This window comes from Saimiri boliviensis, chromosome X, assembly GCF_048565385.1.
Source record: "Saimiri boliviensis isolate mSaiBol1 chromosome X, mSaiBol1.pri, whole genome shotgun sequence".
NCBI classification, from domain to species: domain Eukaryota; kingdom Metazoa; phylum Chordata; class Mammalia; order Primates; family Cebidae; genus Saimiri; species Saimiri boliviensis.
Window position 1 is genome coordinate 16,059,915 of NC_133470.1, and position 22,453 is coordinate 16,082,367.

The 22,453-nt window shown below is 40.8% G+C and overlaps 1 long non-coding RNA gene across 2 annotated transcripts in view; it reads left to right on the plus strand.

Moving 5' to 3' along the window:
* LOC141582816 (uncharacterized) overlaps nt 1–22,453 on the plus strand; it is a 118,096-nt gene that overhangs the window by 18,105 nt on the left and 77,538 nt on the right. For both annotated transcript variants that reach the window (XR_012515722.1, XR_012515723.1), the window contains exon 2: nt 13,202–13,290. This is a non-coding gene — a long non-coding RNA (uncharacterized LOC141582816). The remainder of the gene's footprint in view (nt 1–13,201; nt 13,291–22,453) is intronic.

A 22,453-nucleotide genomic window follows, 5' to 3' on the forward strand; every position in this document is an offset into this window, starting at 1 on the left:
AAGCCATTACTGCTGACACTCAAAAAACTTCTCCACAGTAGAAAGGTTTAATGTCTATACAGAAAGTACATAACTGAATTTGCAAGATCTGAAAATATTTGAGTCAAGGCAAAAGCAAGAAAAAGAAAAACTCCCCCGTTTTGCTCAAATATTCACAGCTATGCTGAGCCCATGAGCCAGTCAGACAGCCGGGCCACTAATGGCCAGCATGAACCCCAAAGTCCACATTACAAGATGTGTACCAAGCCATGTAAGTTTAGCTGTTTGTCCATTTCTCTTGATAGAGCTAAAATTGAACTCAGTTTCAAAAAGTAAGATTCCATATAGTTGTCAACTAGCACATATGGAGAACTTACTGTTTGGCACTATTCTAATTGCTTAACATTTGCTAATTCATTTAATCTCCCCACCATACACATACACAATCCCACTTCACAGATGAGGGCATAGAGGCGCAGAGAAGGTCAATAAGTTACCCCAGCTCACAGCCAAGAAGTAGAAGAGTTGAGATTCACACCCAGGACCCTGCAGCTTACACTTTTAACCCCCACACCATAGAGCTGCTACCTTCACAGCAGAACCCCTAAATGAGGACGGGGTGGTGGGGGAGAGAGAATGCCACACGTGTGTCTTGGGGGTTCCAGCAGGCACCGTGTGGGCATGATGGGTGATGCAGGGAGGAGCCAGACATCTGCCTCCAGAGCTCACCAGCTTGTAAGAAAGGCCAGGGCTAAGACACAAGACACCTCCAAAGAGTAAAGCAAGAGAAGAGCACACATGAATGTGAATGAGGGCTCAAGGGAAGACAGGTTGCTTTTTTTTGAGATGGAGTTTTGCTCTGTCACCCAGGCTGATGTGCAATGGTGCGATCTCAGCCGACTACAACCTCTGCCTCCATGGTTCAAGCGATTCTCCTGCCTCAGCCTTCCCAGTAGCTTGGATTACAGGCACCCGCCATCACGCCCAGCTAATTTTTTGTATTTTTAGTAGAGACGGGGTTTCACCATGTTGGCCAGGCTGGTCTCAAATTCCTGACCTCAGGTGATCCACCTGCCTCAGCCTCCCAAAGTGCAGGTGTGAACCATTGCACCTAGTGAGAGGTAGCTTTTTTAATCAGTAAAAGCTCCCTGGAGGAGGTGGTGTTCAAGAATAATTTCTTCTGGCTATAGCACAGGTGAGAGGTATGAAAGTAACAGGAAGAGAAGTGGAAAGATGCTGGGGCTTTGTTTTAGGGGGCAGTTGAGTCGCTGAGCGGGGCCCTCCTCCCCTCATGACAATAGAACCCAGCATGGTCTTGCACACACAATGAGCCAAGCTGAGCTCTCTGGAGGGAGGACTTCCAGGTGAAAGTCAGCGAAGCTGGGCTCCCAGCCCTGAACTTTGCCTCTCCTTTGCAGTTTGTCCCGTTGATACCTGTTGCTGCCCCATTTGTGCCCCTACCTTCCTCGTCCTCCAAAACTTCAGCCAAACACAGAGAAATGTCTCTTTCTTGGCTGCTTTTGGCAAGTTGGGGCATGCTGTCACTTCAAGGAACTTTGATAAATCTTAAGGCAGACTAAAAGGAAAGCAGTGTATTTAAATAGCGTTATATGAGGATGGTAATAGTCAAATTTCCAAATACCAAGTTTCCGTCTCTATAGCTCAATGCAAAGAGCTGTATGGGCTGCAAAGTTTCTTTATTGTGCAAAGTACTAACCAAAGGGCTAGTACCATCTCATCTGTACCATCTCTAGCTTCTTTCTCTTATGGTTCCCCTGCTTGAGTTGCAACCGCAAGGATTAATTGGCTGTGAAAATTGCTTTATTTCCTAAATCAAGGGTAAGCAACTCATGACCATATAGTGAGTGTACTCTTTGGCTTCCGAGGGTGATGAAAACAGCTTTTAACAGTTCTTAAGCTCACTAAAAATGCAGGCTGAACATCCACCTCTTGAGTCAACTCCTTAAAGACTAAAAGGGGCAAGAAATGGAAAGAGAAGAAGGCACCAAAAGGAAAAGAAAAATTAACTGTTTACTTGGTTGAGATCAGATTTCCTTATCTCAGATTTCTCATAAATTTAGTTACTCAAGAGTAATTGTGGTTCTCATCGTCCAGATTGCAAACATGTTAATAACACAAAACAGCAACAATTCGGCCTTGTAAGAAAAAAAAACAAGATACTCACGGCATTGTTATTCCTAAAAAGACTACTCGAGTTTCTTGAGGTTGCCCAAATGAGGCGGTTTCATAAGTCATTCTGTGTTTACACTGAGTTCAGGCAATGGTTACAATAGAAGAGGCCACTATGATTACTTAACGGTCTAACAGGAGTTTTAACCAAACCCAATATCAACAAACAAAAAATTCTGCATCTTTTTTTTTTTTTTTTTTTTTAGGAATCATCACTATTCTGTTTTGATTGCCTTTGACAAGCTATTAAGAAATCATTGAGATAGTGCTTATTATAAAAACACAGTTATTAAAATTACTTTTAGCCAGCCTGTATTTCTGAAATCTCATTCATTATATTTGAGAAGTAAACAGGCTGAGGAAAAATACTGGGAGTTTAAACCAAGGTATTGTTTAGCAATCATCCTTTTTTATTAAAAATGAGGCCTCGGGCTCTGAAATTACGGTGGCCTCTTATTGTATAGCATCATTATATTACACTATGGAATCACTGGGGAAAAAAGTAGAGATATATTATTCTTCAGTGTTCATAAAAGCAAGCAAGTGATGGTACGAACCCAAAATAGATTCCAAAAGAGAACATGACCCACTTCAAAACCTTGCTTTAGTCAATTTAACTATCTATGGGAGATGTTCCAGAGAATGCAAAGGAAAAAAGTTGGGACATATCTTGGAGTGGCTTCAAGGGTTGACTGCAAGATTTGCCTCAAGAGGAGCTGGCAAGAGATGATGTTTGTGCACTGCATGTGGAGCTTATGTGTCTGCGTCCTCCTGGACTCCATTCTCATGGGAACTTGGCTCTATTTCTTCTGTCAGTTGCATCTTGAATCCTCCACGTTCAGACAAAGATGAGGCTGAAGAGCTTCATGTGGAATTGTCAAACGTTTGTATCTACTGCCTACCTGTGGGACACAGGTGTACAGGATTTATTTCTCTATCCTGGGTTGGGATGGGGGTGGGGGGTGGGGGGTGGGGGGGTGGGGGTGGTACTTATGATTTAATTGGGTAATGAAAACTAAGTCACAGTGAAGTTCTTGCCTTTTTTTCTTTCATTCTCAAATTGTATAGCTTGAAAAAAACTGTCGGATTGTTATTTGCTTGTCCCCTTCTGCAGATAAACTCTTCGGGACTCAATTTTATTAAAAGGTTTCCTCAAGTTCTCACAGATGATAAATGATGGAAATAGCATCTGGGGCTTTTTGGTTTTTAGAGCAGCACTCCTATTCTGTTCCTCACTGCCTCTCGGGGAATAATCTTAAAGTACTGTTCTCACCAAGCTTCCGGGATGCCAGAGTCACTTGGCTTTCGTCCTCCCTGCTCTTTCTCCACCAACCCTGCTGGTTCTTTTTCAGTTCCTCAAACTGTAAATGCTGGTGGGCCCCAGGTCTCCATCATCAGACCACCTCTCCATTTAGTCTCCCTCCACTGGTGATCTCATCTCATCCAATTCATAGCTTGAACTCTCATCCAATTCATAGCTTGAACTCTCATCCATCTCCCTCTCTTCACTCCAGGGCTACAGATCCATCTGCCTACTCAACATCTCTCTTGGATGGCACCAGAAACTCAACATGCCCCCAAAGGAACTTTTGTTTTTCCCCATCAAACCTGTTCTGTCCAAAATCTTCTCCAATTCAATAAATGGCAACTCCATGATTCTAATTTTTCAATCCCAGACGTTTGACTCCTTTTATTTCTCTTAAACCCCATGTCCATTGCATCTGCAACTTCTAATGGCTCTACCCTCAAAATACAGCCCCAAAATATAGACCACTTCTCACCACTGCCACTGTTATTATCCTGGACCAAGCCGCCATCAATTCCCAACCAGACCATTGCAACAGCTTTGTAACTGCTCTCCCACTTCAACCCTTGGTCTCCTAGAGTATATTGTTAACACCGAAGATAGAACAATCCTGTTCAAACAGAAGCCACATTATATCCTGCCTCTAGGCCAAGTACAGTAGCTCACGCCTGTAATCCCAGCACTTTGGGAGGCTGAGCTGCGTGGGTCACTTGAGCCCAGGAATTCAAGACCAACCTGGGCAACATGGCAAGACCCCATCTCTACAAAACATGCAAAAATTAGCTGAGTGTGGTGGCACATGCCTGTGGTCCCAGCTACTTGGGAGGCTGAGGTGGGAAGATCACCTGAGCCTGGGGAGGTGGGGGCTGCAGTGAGCTGTGTGCCACTGCACTCCAGCCTGGGCAACAGAGTGAGACCCTGTCTCAAAAAATAAATAGCCCTCCTTTGGCTCACAGTCCTCCAGTGGCTTTTCTTCCCACTTAGGTTAAAAGCCCACAGGGGCCCACAAAAAGCCATGTACCATCTACTTCCTTGCCTTCACCCTCCTCCCGTCACCACCTCTGACTTCATCTCCTGCTGGTCTCTCTTTGCTCACTCTGCTCGAACACACTACCCTCCCTGCTGTTCCTGGAATATGCCAGGCATTCTTCTACCTCAGGGCCTTTGTACTTGCATTCCTTCTGCGGGGCACACTCTCCCCCCAGATAGCTGTTCTGCTCCATTCCCTTGCCTCCTTCACACCTTTTCTCTAAAGGTGTCATCTCAATGAGACCTTCCTTGACTTCCATGTTTAAAACTGTAAGCGCTCCTCTGCCATCTTGGTATTCTCTGTTCTCTTGTGCTTTTATTTTTCTCAATTATATCGATCCCATCTGACATGTTTTGCACACTTGTTTATCATATTATACAGGATTCTGCCAGATGACTATGAAAACCCCCAGAATACTGTGTCTTGAAGAAATTACACATGAACAGTCTAGGCCAGTGGAGTGTGTCTGCTCCAGTCATTCAGAGACCTGGGCGTTTTCTCATCGTGTTCTTCTGCCACATCCTAGGTCATCGTTCCTGTCTGCACAGTTGAAGCTGGGGGACTACCAGGTCCAGGTTCTTGCTGGCAGAAAAGGGGATGTGGATACGGAAAACGCACAACCAGTGTCTGAAAGCCCAAGCTAGGGAGTAGCGCAGGTCACTTCTCACATTTCACTACCAAGCGCTTGCTCACATGATCACACCTAACTAAGGGTGATGGGAAGTAGAGTTTAGCGGAACATCTGTTTTCTAAGGCAAAGGTGGAACATGGATTTGTAGTGGACATCTGTCCACATTTATTATCTGTATCCCTTCTCCCGATTAGAACAGGTACTCCTTGAGGGCCGGGATTTTTGTCAGCCGTACTCGTTTGTGTATTTTGAGCACCCAGGATAGTACCTGGCACATTAAAAGAGCTCAATCAATATTTGTTGACTAAAGGAAGGAATTGAGGCTGTGAAGTTAACCCCTTAGGGGGTTAACATTAAAAGACATATCTCTCGCAGGATACCCTGGCATTGACTCTTTTGACCAGATTACCTGAGAGCTCATGAGATTCCTTCATTTGGGGAAATACGGACTGAGTCTTCTCTTTTACTGTATCTCAGGAGTGAAACAGTTGCAAAATCTGCCTCCACTAATGCAATACAAAGGCAGCCTCACCAAGGGTCCCCTATCTACGGAAAGATCACCTTGGCCACAGGAAGAAGAACATTCTCCTAGGAAGTGGGGAGTACCCTGGTTCAGTAAGAGTCCTAGAACCGTGTCCTATAGTAACTCAGGATGGCAGGGGTCAGAAGTAGTTTATTTAATCAATGAAGTACTGTCGGTTGCAATCCTTATCTGTTTCATGTTCCCTAGTAAGTTTTTGTTAGAACTTCAGCTCCCTGCCCCTGGTTATTTGCTCTGCTAATTAGCCAAAATTAAAACCATCCAAAGAGCCTGGACAGTGGCCTGAGAAAGGCTTGAATGGTCTGTGAACTTGAGTTCCTGTCTCTCTCCCTCCCTTCCCCTGGCAGACAGAACCCTTCCTCAACTCACTCCCTTCCCAGATACAATATACTCACACCACAGTTTTCCTCCAACTGTTGAAAATATAGCTTTTTAAAACTTACTGAGTAACCCAAAACTCTCTGTAACAAGCTTATAGGGCCAGTCGTATTTTACCAAAAGTTTCCTAGTGCAAACAGGCGCCTCTGATGTAAGGGTTGGCTCTGCTGGGCTCCAACAGTGGAAGAAAGGAAATCACCATGAAGCCCAGGAACAGAAAAAAAAGTTTCCTTCCGTCAGGAGAAAAAAAAAATCCCAACGCCATTTGCAACTTAAACTAAGCAATGAAACACAACGTTCCATTTTGTGTGAAGTTTGTCTTAACAGTCTTTATTTATCTAAAGTTTGTGTTAACATTCTCAGTGGGTGGTGGTTTCGTGATTAATTCAAAACCCAAAGAATTAAGCTCCAAAGCTGGCTAAGGTCACTTGAAACAAATAATAGTGAGGTGTTTGGGGTTTTTATTTTCGTTTGGCTCTTCACACCTCGAAGTGCAAAGATTGAAACTCCAAATGCTCCAAGTGAGTTTTATAAATACAGCTGCAATGGAGGCATTATTCCATTTCCTTTTCAGAGAATATATTGCTAAGTCGCAGTATGTTCATGAGACTTTGGTGCAGAATCCATTTTAGTAAGAAGACCAATTGCAGCAAAGCCACATTTGTTTTTGGAAATTATGCCAAGATCTATGCTTCTGAATCTTTTTTTTTTTCTTTTAGGTGTTTTGGAAAATGGAAAATGGTAAATGCCTCAAAACTCTTTAAAGACTTTGACATTTTAATTTGTATGCTTTCCTTATTGGATCTTCTGGGAGTACTGAACAAATAAGAGAGGAAAGCAGCAATGGATAAATGGAAAGAGAGTCATGACGGGGTTTTTTAAAGAAAAGGGAAATAACACACATCCTCTGCAGCACACCCATTACCTGTGAGTAATATTGGGTTCTATCCACTTCCAAAGGATTCTCTTTTGGCCCGTTTTTACATTCCACTTAGTTATCCGATATCATTTTTAGTCCATTTCTTAGATTTTTGAGAAGACATATTCATGCATGAAAGGATTGTTTCATTAGCCTTCTTACATTCGAATTTCCTGAAAGCTCCTGGGTAACTCTCCTCAAATTGGAAGCACTGAAGGCAAAGCCTGCTGTGTAGACCTGGAACTACGTAAAAGCACTTTACATTGGTTCCTTATTTAATTAATATGTTTAATACGTAAGTTTAAGATTATTCTAAAGAAAAAAATTTAGCCAGTTCTATGGAATTTCTGTTATAATTCTCTTCCTTCCTCCAAAACACAATTACCATTTCAGAGTTTCTTTTCACACCGCGGTTTAAGTTTGGGGTGGTAAAGGCTGTAGCTAGCCATCAATGGAAAGTTTTAGTCCCCGATTTCCAAAGAGCACCTGAAAGTTGAACCATGGAGGGAAAAAGCATCAGTCATGAAATGTCTAGAATGGGCAAATCTATAGAACCAAAGTAGATTTGTGTTTGCCTAGAGCAGGGGGAGAGGGGTGGGAGCGACTGCTAAAGGGGGTTCGGGGTTTCTTTTGGAGGGATAAAAACGTTATTAGAGTATGGTGATGGTTGCACAACTCTATGACTGCACTAAAAAACGTTGAATTGTGGCTGGGGACAGAGGCTTATGGCTGTAATCACAGCACTTTGGGAGGCCAAAGCAGGGTGATTGCCTGAGCCCAGGAGTTTGAGACCAGCCTGGGCAACAACATGAGACCCTGTCTCTACAACAAATACAAAAATTAGCTGGGTATAGTGGCGTGTACCTGTAGTTCCAGACACTCAGGAGGCTGAGATGGACGATCAATTGAACCCAGGAGTTTGAGGCTACAATGAGCCATGATTTCGCCACTGCACTCCAGCCTAGACGACAGAGTGAGACCCTGTCTCAAAACAAACAAAAACACCATTGAATTGTATATACTTTAAATGGGTGAATTGTAAGTGAATTGTATGTCCAAGCTGTTTTTTTAAAGAAAGCATGAATGATGACTAGCTTAAAGCAAAGCTTCAAACAAGTGTCAGAAACATTCCCCTGTGCTCGTTCTCTCTCTCTCTCTCTCTCTCTCTCTCTCTCTCTCTCACACACACACACACACACACACACACACACACACACGCGCGCATGCCTTTCCCCCACCCCCCACCATATCCACTCCTTCCCCAGTCCCACAAAAGCAGGACAGACCTAGGCTGGCCTCAGTGTAAAGAACAGGCTCTCTTCAGCAAGGGAGACTGAACACACCAGAAAAGGAAATTTGAGTCATTTTTGCTTCCATTTGTGAAAAAATAATTGTTTTCCAGAGTCACCACACACATTTTTCAAATGCTGAAAGCAAGTCTGTTACTCCCCTCAGAAATCCGAGTGATAGACCAAGTCTCACCTCATACACCCTTGTTCACACCTTTCCTTGAGCAAGTGACGGTGCGTCATTGATCTTTAGCAAGGAACTATCCAAAATGTTGGAAATAGGTTTTTAAGTTTTATGAGAAGTGTATGTGTGAGTGGGAGCAATTCTACCAAGACGCTATAAAACCCAGGAGGGTATGAGATGAGGAAAGTCAAGAAGGAGGCGAAAGGAATCCTCCGTATTTGACCTGCACACAAGAAGGTACAATTGCCTCGTCCCCTACTCACACTTTCTTGACCCCCATGGGGCTCCTAATTCCCATGGGTGGTGATGAAGGTGAGCTAGTGTTTGGGATACAGGAGGATTTGCAAGAAACAAAGGAAGGTGTGTGAAGGGGAGACTGGAGTGTAGGTTGGTGGGAATGTGTGTGGCTTTGGTATTTACCACTTTCCTTGTGGGCCACCTTGAGAAGAGAATGAGCATCATAAACCACTCAAAATATTTGAGGGCAAGCTAACTTAAAAAATGATGGCCAGGTGCATTGACTCCCACCTGTAATCCCAGAACTTTGGGAGGCCAAGGCAGGTGGATCACCTGAGGTCAGGAGTTCAAGACCAACCTGGCCAACATGGTGAAAACCCATCTATACTAAAAATACAAAAAATTATCTGGGTGTGGTGGTATGCGCTTCTAATCCCAGCTACTTGGGAGACTGAGGCAGGAGAATTGCTTGAACCTGGGAGGTAGAGGTTGCAGCGAGCTAAGATCACACCACTGCACTCCAGCCTGGGTGACAGAGTGAGACCCTGTCTCAAAAAAAAAAAAAAAAAAAACCCCAAAAAACAAAAAAATCAAACCAATTTCCTTGCACGCTGATATTTGATAAGGAATTAGTGTTAAGCATTTTAAAACAAGTAATACTGGTATTATGATTATTTACTTAGAAAAGAGTCCTTATGTTTTTGAGATGCACATTGGAATAGCTATGGATGAAACCATGTTACAGTTGAGATTTGCTTCAAAAAAAATGTAGGCGAAGATGAAGTAGGTGGTTGTAGAGGGTAAAACAAGATTGGCCATTCGTCGTTAATTGTTGAATATGCAAGGGGGTTTGTTACACTATTCTGCCTACTTTGAAACATGTTTGACATTTTTGTAATCAAAAAGCTTAAACATTTGAAGAAAACAGTTTTAAAAGTATTTAGAACAAAAGTTGGGGCCCATATCCAAAGATGCTAAAAAGGGGCTTAGTAGAAATGAAACACTCTCCAAAATAATATTCTACAATATGAGTGAGGGCTGAAGAACTGCCAGGTGTTAGATGGAAATGCCAACTCTATAATCAAGTTGAAGTGGACGACACCATTCCAACAGTGACCGTTCCTGTCGCCCATTTCAGAAGGGAGTTGACCCAAATAGGAAGTGGCCCAGCTGAGCCTAATTGGGAGTAGCTGGCTGACACAGGGCCTCTTGGTCTGCATACACTGCCAGTCTGAGGAGTTCCCCAGCTGAGAGCAGGAAGGAAGGATTTGGGAGAAGAATGCAAAAACAACCTTTTTTTTTTTTTTTTTTTTTTAAGCTGGAAATTATTCTGTTGTAGGTTTTTTTTTTTTTTTTTTTAGGGGAGGAATAAGAATTATAACTAATTTGTTACCTGCCCCAACAACATAAATAACCTCTATCATATGCTTTCTTATTACTTCACACTCCTGTCTGTAGCATGATACACACTGAAATTTCAACTAACTGGCATGAAACTGATCAGAACCTTCTATTAACCAGGATTTTGCTACATTCTGTTTAAGGGAAAATGTAGGCTAACAACAACAACAACAACAAAATTAGGAGGATTTGTTTTTCTCAAATTCCGTACATTTTTACATTGAATCTGTATCTGTAGAACTGTGTAGCTGAACTCTACATCAGGGTCAGCAAACTGTTTCTGTAAAAAGCCAGACCAAAATATTTCAGGCTTTGCAGACCCATTGGTCTCAGCCACTGCTATTCAACTCTGCCATTGTAACAGCCATGCACAATATATATGAACAAATGGACACAACTGTGTTCCAGTAAAACTTTATTTACAAAAACAGGTGGCAGGCCAGATTCGCAGACCATTGTTTGCTGACCCTTGATGGTAAACTGTCAATTAAATGCACTGTATTGGCCGGGTGCTGTGGCTCACGCCTGTAATCCCAGCACTTGGCCGGCGGATCACAAGGTCAAGAGATCGAGACCATCCTGGCCAACATGGTGTGAAACCCTGTCTCTACTAAAAAATACAAAAATTAGCTGGGCGTGGTGGTGTCCGCCTGTAGTCTCAGCTACTCAGGAGGCTGAGGCAGGAGAATTGCTTGAACCTGGAGGCAGAGATTTCAGTGAGCCGAGATTGCACCACTGCACTCCAGCCTGGCGCCAGAGCAAGACTCTGTCTCAAAAAAAAAAAAAAAAAAAAAAAAAAGCATTGTATTAGTTTCCTATCACTTTTGTTAACAAATTATGACAAATTACCACTTTAGTGGTTTTTAACAACACAAATTTAATTATCTTACAGTTCTGAAGGTCAAAGATTTGAAGTGGGTCTCTCTGGGTTAAAATCAAGGTATTGGGAAGGCTGTGTTTCTTCTGGAGGCTCCAGGGGAGAATCCCTTTCCTCGATTTTCCAACTTGTATGGGCTGCCAGCATTCCTTGGCTCATGGCTCCTCCCTCCATCCTCTAAGCCGGCTACAGCCATCTGCGTCCTTCTCACATTGCATCACTCTGACCTCCTCTAGTGACCTCTCCACATTTTAGGACCCTTGTGATACTGTTGTTGGACCCACCTGGATAATCCAGCATAATCTTCCCATTTTTAATTCAGCCAATTAACAACCTTAACTCCCCTTGGCCGTGTAATATAACATATTCACAGGTGCCAGGGATGAGAACATGGACATCTTTGGAGGGGCATTATTCTGTCAATCACAGGACCTACTAGGAAATAATCCACTCACCAATCACACTCTGGTAGGTTTTGCTCATTTTTGGGAGTTGGCTCATGTCATTGGCAATGATGAGTGTACATCGACAGCGGAAGAATAACACTTCCAGCTTTAAAAGCAGGATAGTTAGTTCACTGTGATACAGAGGACTGTGTATGCATCAGCATATATCATAGCACACTGGGGAGGTGGCATGGGACACAAGAGCATGCACTGAGGAGACTTTGAATCAGTTACTTTTTTTGTGGCATCAGTTTCTTCATGTATCAAATGGGAATAACAGCACCTACCTTGCAGGATAGTGTACATATTAAATGAGATAATGGGAAGCAACTAACTCAATGCCTAGCCTATCATTAACGCTATTTCTGCAGAACCGCTGGATTCTACTTAGAGTTGAATCATGTCCCTTTTTACACAATAACCATATGGAGAAAGCATGCTATGGCCTTATTTCCGTGCAAGTCAAATTTTGGTTCTACCCCTACTGTAGCACGGGGTCCTAATGATCAAGTCTAAAGCAACATTTAGATGGCCTTAAAATAGCACTGTATTTGAGCACCTAGTTAATAAAAAACCTTCTGGGGATGATAATACTTCAAAATATTTACTCTCAAATTATCCTGGCTGACCATTCACCGGGAACGCTGCTGAGGGCTTGCCAAGAACAGTACTTGTCATGTGTGAAAAATAGATGTCAGAAAACCATTCAATAAATGCAGTAGCTTTTATAGTCTTAGGAAATGGTATTAAATCGCTTTATCCAGGGTATGCAAAAAAGCTTGTTCAAATATAAAAGCAGAATTATTTTTCTCATTTTGAGAGTCAATCATCAGATGTTTTCAATAAGTGAATTTTCAACTACTCGGGGCATTGTACCTGTAAAGTATCTTTTTTTTTTTTTTTTTTTTTTTTTGAGACAGCATCTTACTCTGTTGCCCAGGCTAGATGGAGTCCAGTGGTGCAATCTTGGCTCACTGCAACCTCCACCTCCCAGGTTCAAGCAATTCTTCTGCCCCAGCCTCCCAAGTAGCTGGGACTACGGGTGTCCACCACCATGCTCGGCTGATTTTTGTATTTTTAGTAGAGACAGGGTTTCACCACATTGGCCAGGCTGGTCTGGAACTACCTGAGCTTGCAATCCGCCCATCTCAGCTTCCCAAAGTGCTGAGATTACAGGTGTGAGCCACCACACCCAGCCGAAGTATTCTTAAATATCTTCTTGGCATCTCTTAATTATTTTTGTTTTGGCATTTTATAGAAGTTGGGTAAAATCAAAACTTAGCTGCCCAAGTCCACCAAGGAAGCTAATGACAAACTAGAAAAAGAAATCCTAATTCCCATCTTAATGCCCTAACCACTAATATACTCATATGTAGTGTTAAATGAAAACAGCATTCCCTCATAGAGAACTTCCATAATCTCAGGAGAAATACTGACATATTGCATCTGAGTCATTTTTCTGTGGTCTGTGTGAATATCAAATTCTGAAGCTCTCCAAGCTGTTCCAAATGCTCACCTATTTTTTGTATCTATCTAGCCAGAGCATCTGGGAGGAAAAGAGCATTCTCAAATGCATGCTAATTTCAACATTCAGATGGTTTTTCAGGGCTGTTCACATAGAAAGGAATTATTTTCTTTGAAGAAAATTATTCTGACAACTAATAGTTTTCTCCTTCCTCATCCCTAGGCCTTCCCATGTTTTTTGAATTCTCCACTTCAGAGTAAATCCTTAAAATGAAGCTGACTCATGTGCCCCATGATTAATCGTAACTTCTTTTCCTTTCCTCTTCCAGATCCTTTCCACAATGTGAATATTTCCTGCGGTGGCTAGCCAAGATTCTTCCGCCAGTCAAAACTAAGCGCAAGATGACCACATTTTTTAGTAAGTGAAAGGTCTTTTTAAGTGGATTCCAGGTCTCCGGTGAAGTTGGAGACAGGCTACTGTCTAATTGTACTTTTGAAAATCGAATTCTGAGAGCAGTAAGATCAAGAAAGGGCACAAAAATGGCTAAAGTCATTGTCAATGACTTCAACCAATTTAGGTCTGTATTGATGGGATTTGATGATTTGCTTATCAAAATAGACCTATAAATATAATCAGAAGTTATTTTGCATTCAAGAAATGTATCTAATTTAACCAGATTCCCGATTTCAGCCCTTGGAAGAACTGGCCACAGGCATAAAATAATGCAATTGCAATGCTGTGAATACTCCAGAATTTGTTCCTTTTTCATATTTATCACTGTTGTTTTATAACAATATCTTATTTCTTTTAGCTGACACATGTGTTGAGAAGTATGCATCTCAGGAAAAAAACTCATATTTTTAAAACAATAATATCCAGTGGTGGTAAGAACACAGAATGAGCCCCAGACACTTGGGATAAGAAGTGGAATGGCCTTTCTGCTACTTGGCAATAAGGTATCAAAAGCCTTAAAAGTATGCAACACCTTTAACCCAGAAATTCCGCTTCTTGAAATGTGTTCTGATAAAATCATCAGCAAGGCACAGGAAGATACACACTTTTGTGCCTGCCTCATCACAGCATTCTCTATGATATCAAAATACTAAAAACCCATCTAAAAATGGAGAATCCATTACACAAATTGTTTAATTGGGATAATGAATAATATGGGATATAGCTAGCTGTTAAAATTATGTTTTAAAAGAATTTGGTGAAAAGATTTAAGATATAGTATTGAGTTAAAAATAAATTATATGCAGTATAGATACAGTATGATTCCAATATATATGTAATTTTATGTGTAATGTGTGGGTGTATAAAAGAGAAAAAAGGATGCAAGGATGTGTCCTCGATATGCCAAATACAGTAAGAGTGATTATCTCTGGGTGTTTCTGTAGTTTCTGTCCTTTCTACGATGAAGATGTTTTGCTTCTTAGGATTATAATACGGGTTGGTGTTTGTTATTTCAGAAATAGGCTTCGGCAAGAAACAATCCTTGTTTCCAGTCTTGTTTCCTTTGTTCGCCATTTATCGCCTTAAGGACTAGTGTCTGGTTCTGAGTAGTAGGGCTGGCCTGATGCCAGGTCCCTAATCCTAATGGTATTTGAGTACGCTGGTATATTAGGAGACAGGACAGCAGCGGCCAAGGGAGGGAATAAGGGGGCAGGAGAGACAGGGGTGAGGAGCAAAGGAGAAGCAGCAGTTGTGATGTAGAGATGGATGGTGTCTTTTCTCTGGACACAGTCACACGTGGCTCAGGGGATGCCTGAAAGCATGCCACGGGAGCTGGTCCAGGGTATCAGGCCAGATCTGGCTACTGTGTTGTCTTGGGCATTGCAAGGTGAGCCCCAGCTTCAGGGATGGCGTTCTGGTAATGTGGTCAGGAGGTTTAGCCTAGAGTGACAGAGGAACCTAAGTGGCAGGCATCTGGCTGGGAGGGGACCCACTCACTGGGCTGGAGTCAGCCATGGGCCTGGAGGTAGGCTCGTGTCTTAGAATGATTGAGATATTATACAAGATGAGGATGTGGAGGCTGAGGATCCAGCCCCAACAACTACCAGGAATGTGTGGGGTGGGGCCTCGTTTGTATGCAGACAAAAGCCCAGTTACCAGAACCAGGACCAGGATACAAAGTTGAGGCTAAACTAGCAGCGGTGGTTACTTGATGCCACATCTCAGAGTGCTAGACTACACTTGCTGGAATCTCTCCTGCAAATGTCAGAATTGGCAGGGACAACAAGCTGGTCTAATAAAGATGGGTCTGCTGGGTGCAGTGGCACACACCTGTAATCCTAGCACTTACAAGACCAGCCTGGGCAACACAGCAAAAACCCATCTCTACTAAAAATACAAAAATTAGGCCAGGCACAGTGGCTTACACCTGTAATCCCAGCACTTTGGGAGGTCGAGGAGGGCAAATCACTTGAGGTCAGGAGTTTGAGACCAGCCTGGCCAACATGGTGAAACCCTGTCTCTACTAAAAATACAAAAATTAGCTGGGCGTGGTGGTGCACACTTGTAATCCCAGCTACTTCAGAGGCTGAGGCAGGAGAATCACTTGAACATGGGAGTTGGAGGTTGTGGTGAGCTGAGATCACACCACTGCACTCCAGCTTGGGTGACAGAGCGAGATGCCATCTCAAACATTTTTTTAAATGCAGTCACAAAAGTTAGCCAGGCATGGCAGCATGTGCCTGTAGTCACAGCTACTCAGTAGGCTGAGGTGGGAGGATCGCTTGAGCCCAGGACGTCAAGGCTGCATTCGGCTGTGATTGTGCCACTGCACTCCAGCCTGGAAAAAGAAAAGGAAAGAGAAAAGAGAAAGAGAAAGAGAGAAAGGAAAGAATGGAAAGAAAAGAAAAAAGGAAAGAAAGCAAGAAAGAAAAGAAGGAAAGAAAGAAACGAGAGAAAAAAAGAAAAGAAGAAGGAAAGGAAAGGCAATTACTTGACCTTAGTTGTGGGGAAACCAGGCAGGATATAGCATGCGAGCATTGAAGTGGAATCAGAAAACTCTGTCAGAATTGTGCCTGATGCAGTTTAGTTTACATTCAATAAGACAAGTGAATAGACATCCTCCATGTGGCAAAAACAGGAGGTCCTTAGCCATTCCTGCTCAAATCCCTTTATGATGTCCCTAATAAAGATACAGGCACACAGCAGTTCATCTTGGTAATGTCAAGAGTGTGTCAAAAACTAAAAGTTGGTCTATATGCACTGTATCTTTGTTTTGCCAAATAAAGGAGAAATTTATATAAGATGGACATTTTAGTATTGCTACACCAATGCCTCTACTAAAAACTCAAAAGTAGAATTTCTGACTCGGTAAGTTTCAATGGAAGCGCCATACTATACAAAAAATTCCAGCTCATCTGTTGTTTTTATTAGCTGGGCGTGATGGCGCACACCTGTGGTCCCAGCTACTCGGGAGGCTGAGGCAGGAGAATTGCTTGAACCCGTGAGGTGGAGGTTGCAGTGAGCCAAGGTCGCGCCACTGCACTCCAGCCTTGCACCTGGTGACAGAGTGAGACTCTGTCTCAAAAAAAAAAAAAAAAAAAAGAGTATTCGGTATTTAAATATTTTGCTGGAATATAAGGTTGAATTTTGCAATATTTCCTTTCCTTCAGATCAAAAAGTTGAAGATGTTACTATAAACTTTACTGGAAACAAATGTCTCTCGATAATAGTCCATATTTGATTGGCTTTCCCAGAAGTACAATTTCTACTCTATAGAACCTTATTTCTGTGGCTTATAACTAAAGCAGTGGTTCTCAATCTTGGCGTCCCATTAGAGTTGCTTGGGAGCTTTTATGATTCCCAGAGCCCTTGCAGCAGACAAATGAATCAGAATCTCTGGTGGATAAAACCCAGGCATCAAGTTTTATGAAGGTCCCCAGATAATTTAAATCTGTGATCAAGGTGGAGATCACTGGATGAGAGTGATCATATTATTGTCCAAACCAGGACATCTTTAAGAGTGAAAGGTGACATTATTGCTGATTACTTTGGGGCAGTAAAGTAAGCCAGTTAAGTCCTAGCTATACTGGGGTATACGGCCACTCTAGTTTTGACCATCAGCTAGTGTCACTCTTGTCCCTTAACATTTACAAAAGCTCATATGAAAGCTTCACACCCCTTGGGAAATCCCAGTGTTTCTGGAATCTCTTGAAAATCCTTTTATTTTCTTTTAATTCTGATTTCCAGCTTTGGTTGAATTCTCTGCTTAGTTTCTTAGAGCTTTATTTTTTTCTCATCTTTACTTTGAGAATGGCTTAAACGGGAGACCCAGGCCCTTCTCCTGGTTCTCCATCCCACTCCCCAGAACAAATTCCCTGAGGCATCTGGCTAGATCTAGCTAGAGGTGATCATACTGAATCACCATATAGGAGATCATTTTAAATGTAATATATTTCCTTGTGCCTAAAAAGTTCCCTCAGCCATTTCTACTGCCTAGGATTCCAGTCTCTATCATATTTCCTGACTCTCTCTCTTTTTTTCTCTCACATGTCCTCATTACACTCCTGAATTCTTGTCCCTTTCTTATGCAAGATGATTTACCATCTCTTTAGTGTTTCTTTCATTCTAACCTATGGCATAAGGGCTTCCCTGTCTATATTTATATATTAGTTGAGGAGTTTAAATTGGGATTGAAATTCTATATTTACTTGTGACAATACATGTTCCACCAAACAAAGCAGCATAAAGCAGCTTATCAAAGGCCATTCTCAAAAGACAGTTCCCTCTTTTAAAGAAACTCAAGTCCCAGCTGGAAAACATATTTTTGCTCACTCTACTGCACACTCACTTAGATATCTTTGCTGTCAAAACTTGCTAGGAATCCACTAGAATGGCTAAAATCAAAACTGACAATGCTGAGTGTTGGCAAGCCCATACAGAAATTGGAATTCTCATAGCTGCTAGTGGGGTCGTAGAAAGATACAACGACTTTGGGAAACTGTTTTGCAGTTTCAAAAAAGTTTAACATATATCTATCTTTTGACTCATCAATTTCACTACAAGGTGTTTACTCAAGAAAAACAAAAATATGTCCCCAAAAAGATTTGTGCAAGAATGATCATAGCAGCTTTATTCATACTAGCCCCAAACTGGAAACATCAACTATCAACAGGAGAATGGATAAACAACTGGACACATCCACACAATTAAACAATTAAATACTACTCTCACCCATAGCATGGATGAATCTTACATTATGCTGAGTAAAAACAACAACAACAACAACAAACCTGGACACAAGAATACATATTATACAATACTATTTATACCAAATCCTAGAACAGGCAAAACCAATCTATGCTGATAGAAATAAGAAAGATGAGAGAAATTTTCTGTATCTTTTTTATTTTTGAGATGGAGCTTTGCTCTTGGTGCCCAGACTGGAGTGCAATGGCATGATCTCAGCTCACTGCAACTTCCACCCCCTGGGTTCAAGCTATTCTCCTGCCATAGCCTCCTGAGTAACTGGGATTACAGGTGTCCACCACTATGCCCAGATAATTTTTGTATTTTTAGTAGAGATAGGGTTTCACCATGTTGGTCAGGCTGGTCTTGAACTCCTGATCTCAGGTGATCCACCTGCCTCAGCCTCCCAAAGTGCTGGGATTACAGGCGTGAGCCACCTGACCCGGCCGAAATTTTCTATGTCTTGTGCTGAGTGGTGAATACAATTGTGTAATTAAAAAAAAAAAAACAACAACCTCATCTAACTGCATACTTACAAACTATGTATTTTATTATATGTAGGTTATATCTCGTTTTTTTTCAATCAGAAAGCAATTACCACAAATATGACCTCCTATGACACATTTAGGTCTTAAAGTGAGTATTCTACACCCATAGAGGGAAAGGTGGGAATTAACATTTGGGGCCTGCTGTGTAACAGGCTCTGTGTAAGATTTAACATAGAAGAATTAGACTTTCCCATAAAATACTAGGTAATCCTAGGAACTAATTCTGTGACATTTCTTATCAGGCCCTTTCAAGAGCAACCATTTCAGGCATTTTAACGGCAGATGGAACTTTTAAGGAATTTTCATTTCTAGGTGGACTAATAGTTTTTCCACTAGTTCACCTTGAAAATGACAGTAATGTACATCCAGTTTAACACAACAGTAAAGTATTTCTATATATATGCTTGATGAATTTCATGTCAACAAGATTATATTTGGCAGTGGTAGGGCCTAAATCAGGATTGAAATCCTAAATTTACATGGGACAATGATAAGTGTTCCACCAACTTGAAAGCACGTCAAACAAAATAATAAATTACTCTTGGAGCCACAATGAATCTTTTTAATACATTTTTATTTCAAGAATATAACAATCCAGGAAAATTCCAGATGTTCATTTCATAAAGCCAAAATGAAGAATAGAACAAGAATAATCTGTAAAACAGAACTTGCTATTTGGGGGATAAAAATGAAGTGTGCAGGAAAAGAAAAAAGTAAACGTAGCTTTTCTATTACTGTTTTGTACTCTACTTCTCTAGATCTATTTGCTTCATATATTAAGGTGCTCTGATGTTCCATGCATATATATTTACAATTGTTATATCCTGTTGCTGAATTAACCCCTTTATCATTACACAGTGACCTCCTTTGTCTCTTTTTAGTTTTTGACTTAAGGTCTATTTTATCTGATATAAGTATAGTTACTCCCATTCTCTTTCGTTTTCCATTTGCATGAACTATCTTTTTTCGTCTATGTGTGTCCTTACAGGTGAAGTGAGTTTCTTGTAGACAGCGCATAATTGGGTCTTTATTTTTATCCATTCAGCTATTTAACCCATTTACATTCAAGGTTATTACTGCTAGGTAAGGACTTACTATTGCCATTTTGTTGATTTTATTTTCTAGTTGTTTTGTGGATTCTTTGTTCCTTTCTTCCTTTCTTACTGTCTTCCTTTGTGATTGGGATTTTTTTCTAGTGATGTGTTTTGATTCCTTGCTTTCTGTTTTTGGTGTATGTACTATAGGTTTTTGGGTTGTGGCTGCCGTAAGATTTAAAATAAAATAAAATAAAGTTTATTTTAAGCTGATAACAACTTTGATTGCAAAACAACCCCAACTTTATACTTTTACTCTACTCCCCTCACCCACATTTTGAATTTTTGATACCACTATTCACATCTTTCTATATTGCATATCACTTAACAAATTATTATAGTTATTATTTTTAATAATGTTCTCTTTTAACACTCATACTAAAGATATAAGTAATTTATATACCACCATTACATTATTAGAGTATTCTCAATTTGACTGTGTACTTATATTTACCAGTGTGTTCAGTCTTTTTAAATGTTTTTATGTTACTCATTAACATTCTTATCTTTCAGCTTGATGAATTCCATTTAGCATTTTTTCTTTCTTAAATAAAAAGCATAATTTAATAAGGCAATAAAAATATTTAAAATTAATGTGATAACACTGAATATTTTCTAATTGTTTAAAGACCAGTTGTTACCAATAAATTATTATAGCATCACATGTAGCCACGAAAAACCACCCAGAAATACTTTTATCTAGAATGGAAAGATATCTTATCACACTCTCATGACTGATTCTGATCAATTTTATTAATATTAAAATCCTGAGCAGGGTACATATTTAAGTGAATAACCTTTGGGGGGAAACTGCCCTTACATGCACTTGTGCCCATTTTGACCTCTTCTACAAGTGATGAAAGCTCAGTGTACCTGGTTTCCCTAATCAAGAGAATCCTCTCCAATAAAATTAATGCCCAGGAGACTACATGAGCCACCTTCGTCACAAGTGCCCATTTAGAAGGCCCAGTCTTAAACTGACCTCTCCAAAGTCCTTTGCTTTTTTAAAAAAGACATCTTTTTGTTTCTGGCTGGGCACGGTGGCTCACACCTGTAATCCCAGCACTTTGGGAGGCCAATGTAGGTAGATCACTTGAGGTCAGGAGTTTGAGACCAGCTGGGCCAACCTGGTGAAACCCCATCTCTACTAAAAATACAAAAATTAGCCAGGCATGGTGGTGGGCACCTGTACTTCCAACTACTCAGGAAGCTGAGGCATGAGAATCACTTGAACCTAGGAGGCAGAGGTTGCAGTGAGCCAAGATTGTGCCACTGTACTCCAGTCTGGGTAACAGAGCAAGACTCTGTCTCAAAAAAAAAAAAAAAAAGAAAAAAGAAAAAGAAGTCTTTTTATTTCAGTAGCTTTTGTGAGTACAAGTGGCTTTTTGTTACATGGATAAATTGTATAGTAGTGAAGTCTGAGATTTTATTGTACCCATCACCTGAGTAGTGTACACTGTACCCAATATGTAGTTTTTTATCCCCTACCCTCACCCTCCCCCCTCTCAGTCTCTAAAGCCCATTATATCACTCTGCCTGCCTTTGCATACCTATAGCTTAGCTCCCACTTATAAGTGAGAACATAAGGTAGTCGGTTTTCTATTCCTGAGTTACTAATGGTCTCTAGCTCCAACCAAGTTTCTGCAAAAGATATTATTTCCTTCTTTTTTTTTATGGCTGAGTAGTAGTCCATGGCGTGTGTGTGTGTGTGTGTGTGTGTGTATGTGTATGTGTATATATATGTATATACACCGTGTTTTCTTTGTCCACTCATTGGTCATTGGTTGATGGCCATACTTGTTGGTTTCATAGCTTTTCCATTGTGAATTGTGCTGCGATAAACATATGTGTACAAGTGTCTTTTTGATCTAATGGCGTCTTTTCCTTTGGGTACCCAGTAGTGGGATTGCTGAATCAACAGTAGATCTACTTTTAGTTCTTTAATAAATTGCCATAATGTTTTCCGTAGACGTTGTACTAATTGATATTTCCACCACTAGTATACAATCTTTAGCATTTCTTGTAAGACAGGTTTGGTGGTGATATATTCTCTCAGCTTCTATTTGCCTATGAAAGTCTTGATTTCTCCTTCATTTCTTAAGGATGGCTTTTCTGAGCACAGTATTTTTGGTTGGCAGGGTTTTTTAAAGTTTTATCACTTCGAATATAACATCCCATACTCTCCTGGCTTGTAAGGTTTCTGTTGAGAAGTTTGCTGCTAGACATACTGGAACCCCCTTATATGTTATTTACTCCTTTTCTCTTGCTGCTTTCAGAATCTTCCCTTTGATTTTTGACAGCTTGATTATATTATGTCTTGAGATAGTCTTAGTTGGATTGAATCTGATTGGAGACATTTAACCTTCCTGTACCCTGGATATTTACATTTTTTTTTTCAGGTTTGGAATTTTTCTTCTATTATTTATTTAAATGAGCTTCTCATCCCTTTATGTTTTTCTTCTTTCTCCCTCCTGAACTCCAATGACTCAAAAATTTGCTCTTTTGATGCTATCCCATAAGTGTTACAAGTATTCTTCATTCCTTTTCATTCTTTTTTTCTCTTCTAACTGCATATTTAAAATTAATTTTTGAGTTTACAAATTCTTTCTTCTGCTTGATCAATTCTGTTGATTGATGAACTCTATTTGCATTTTTCATTTTGTTCATTGTATTTTTCAGCTCCAGGAGTTTTGTTTATCTTTTAAATTATTACTTCAATCTCTTTGTTAAGTTTCTCAT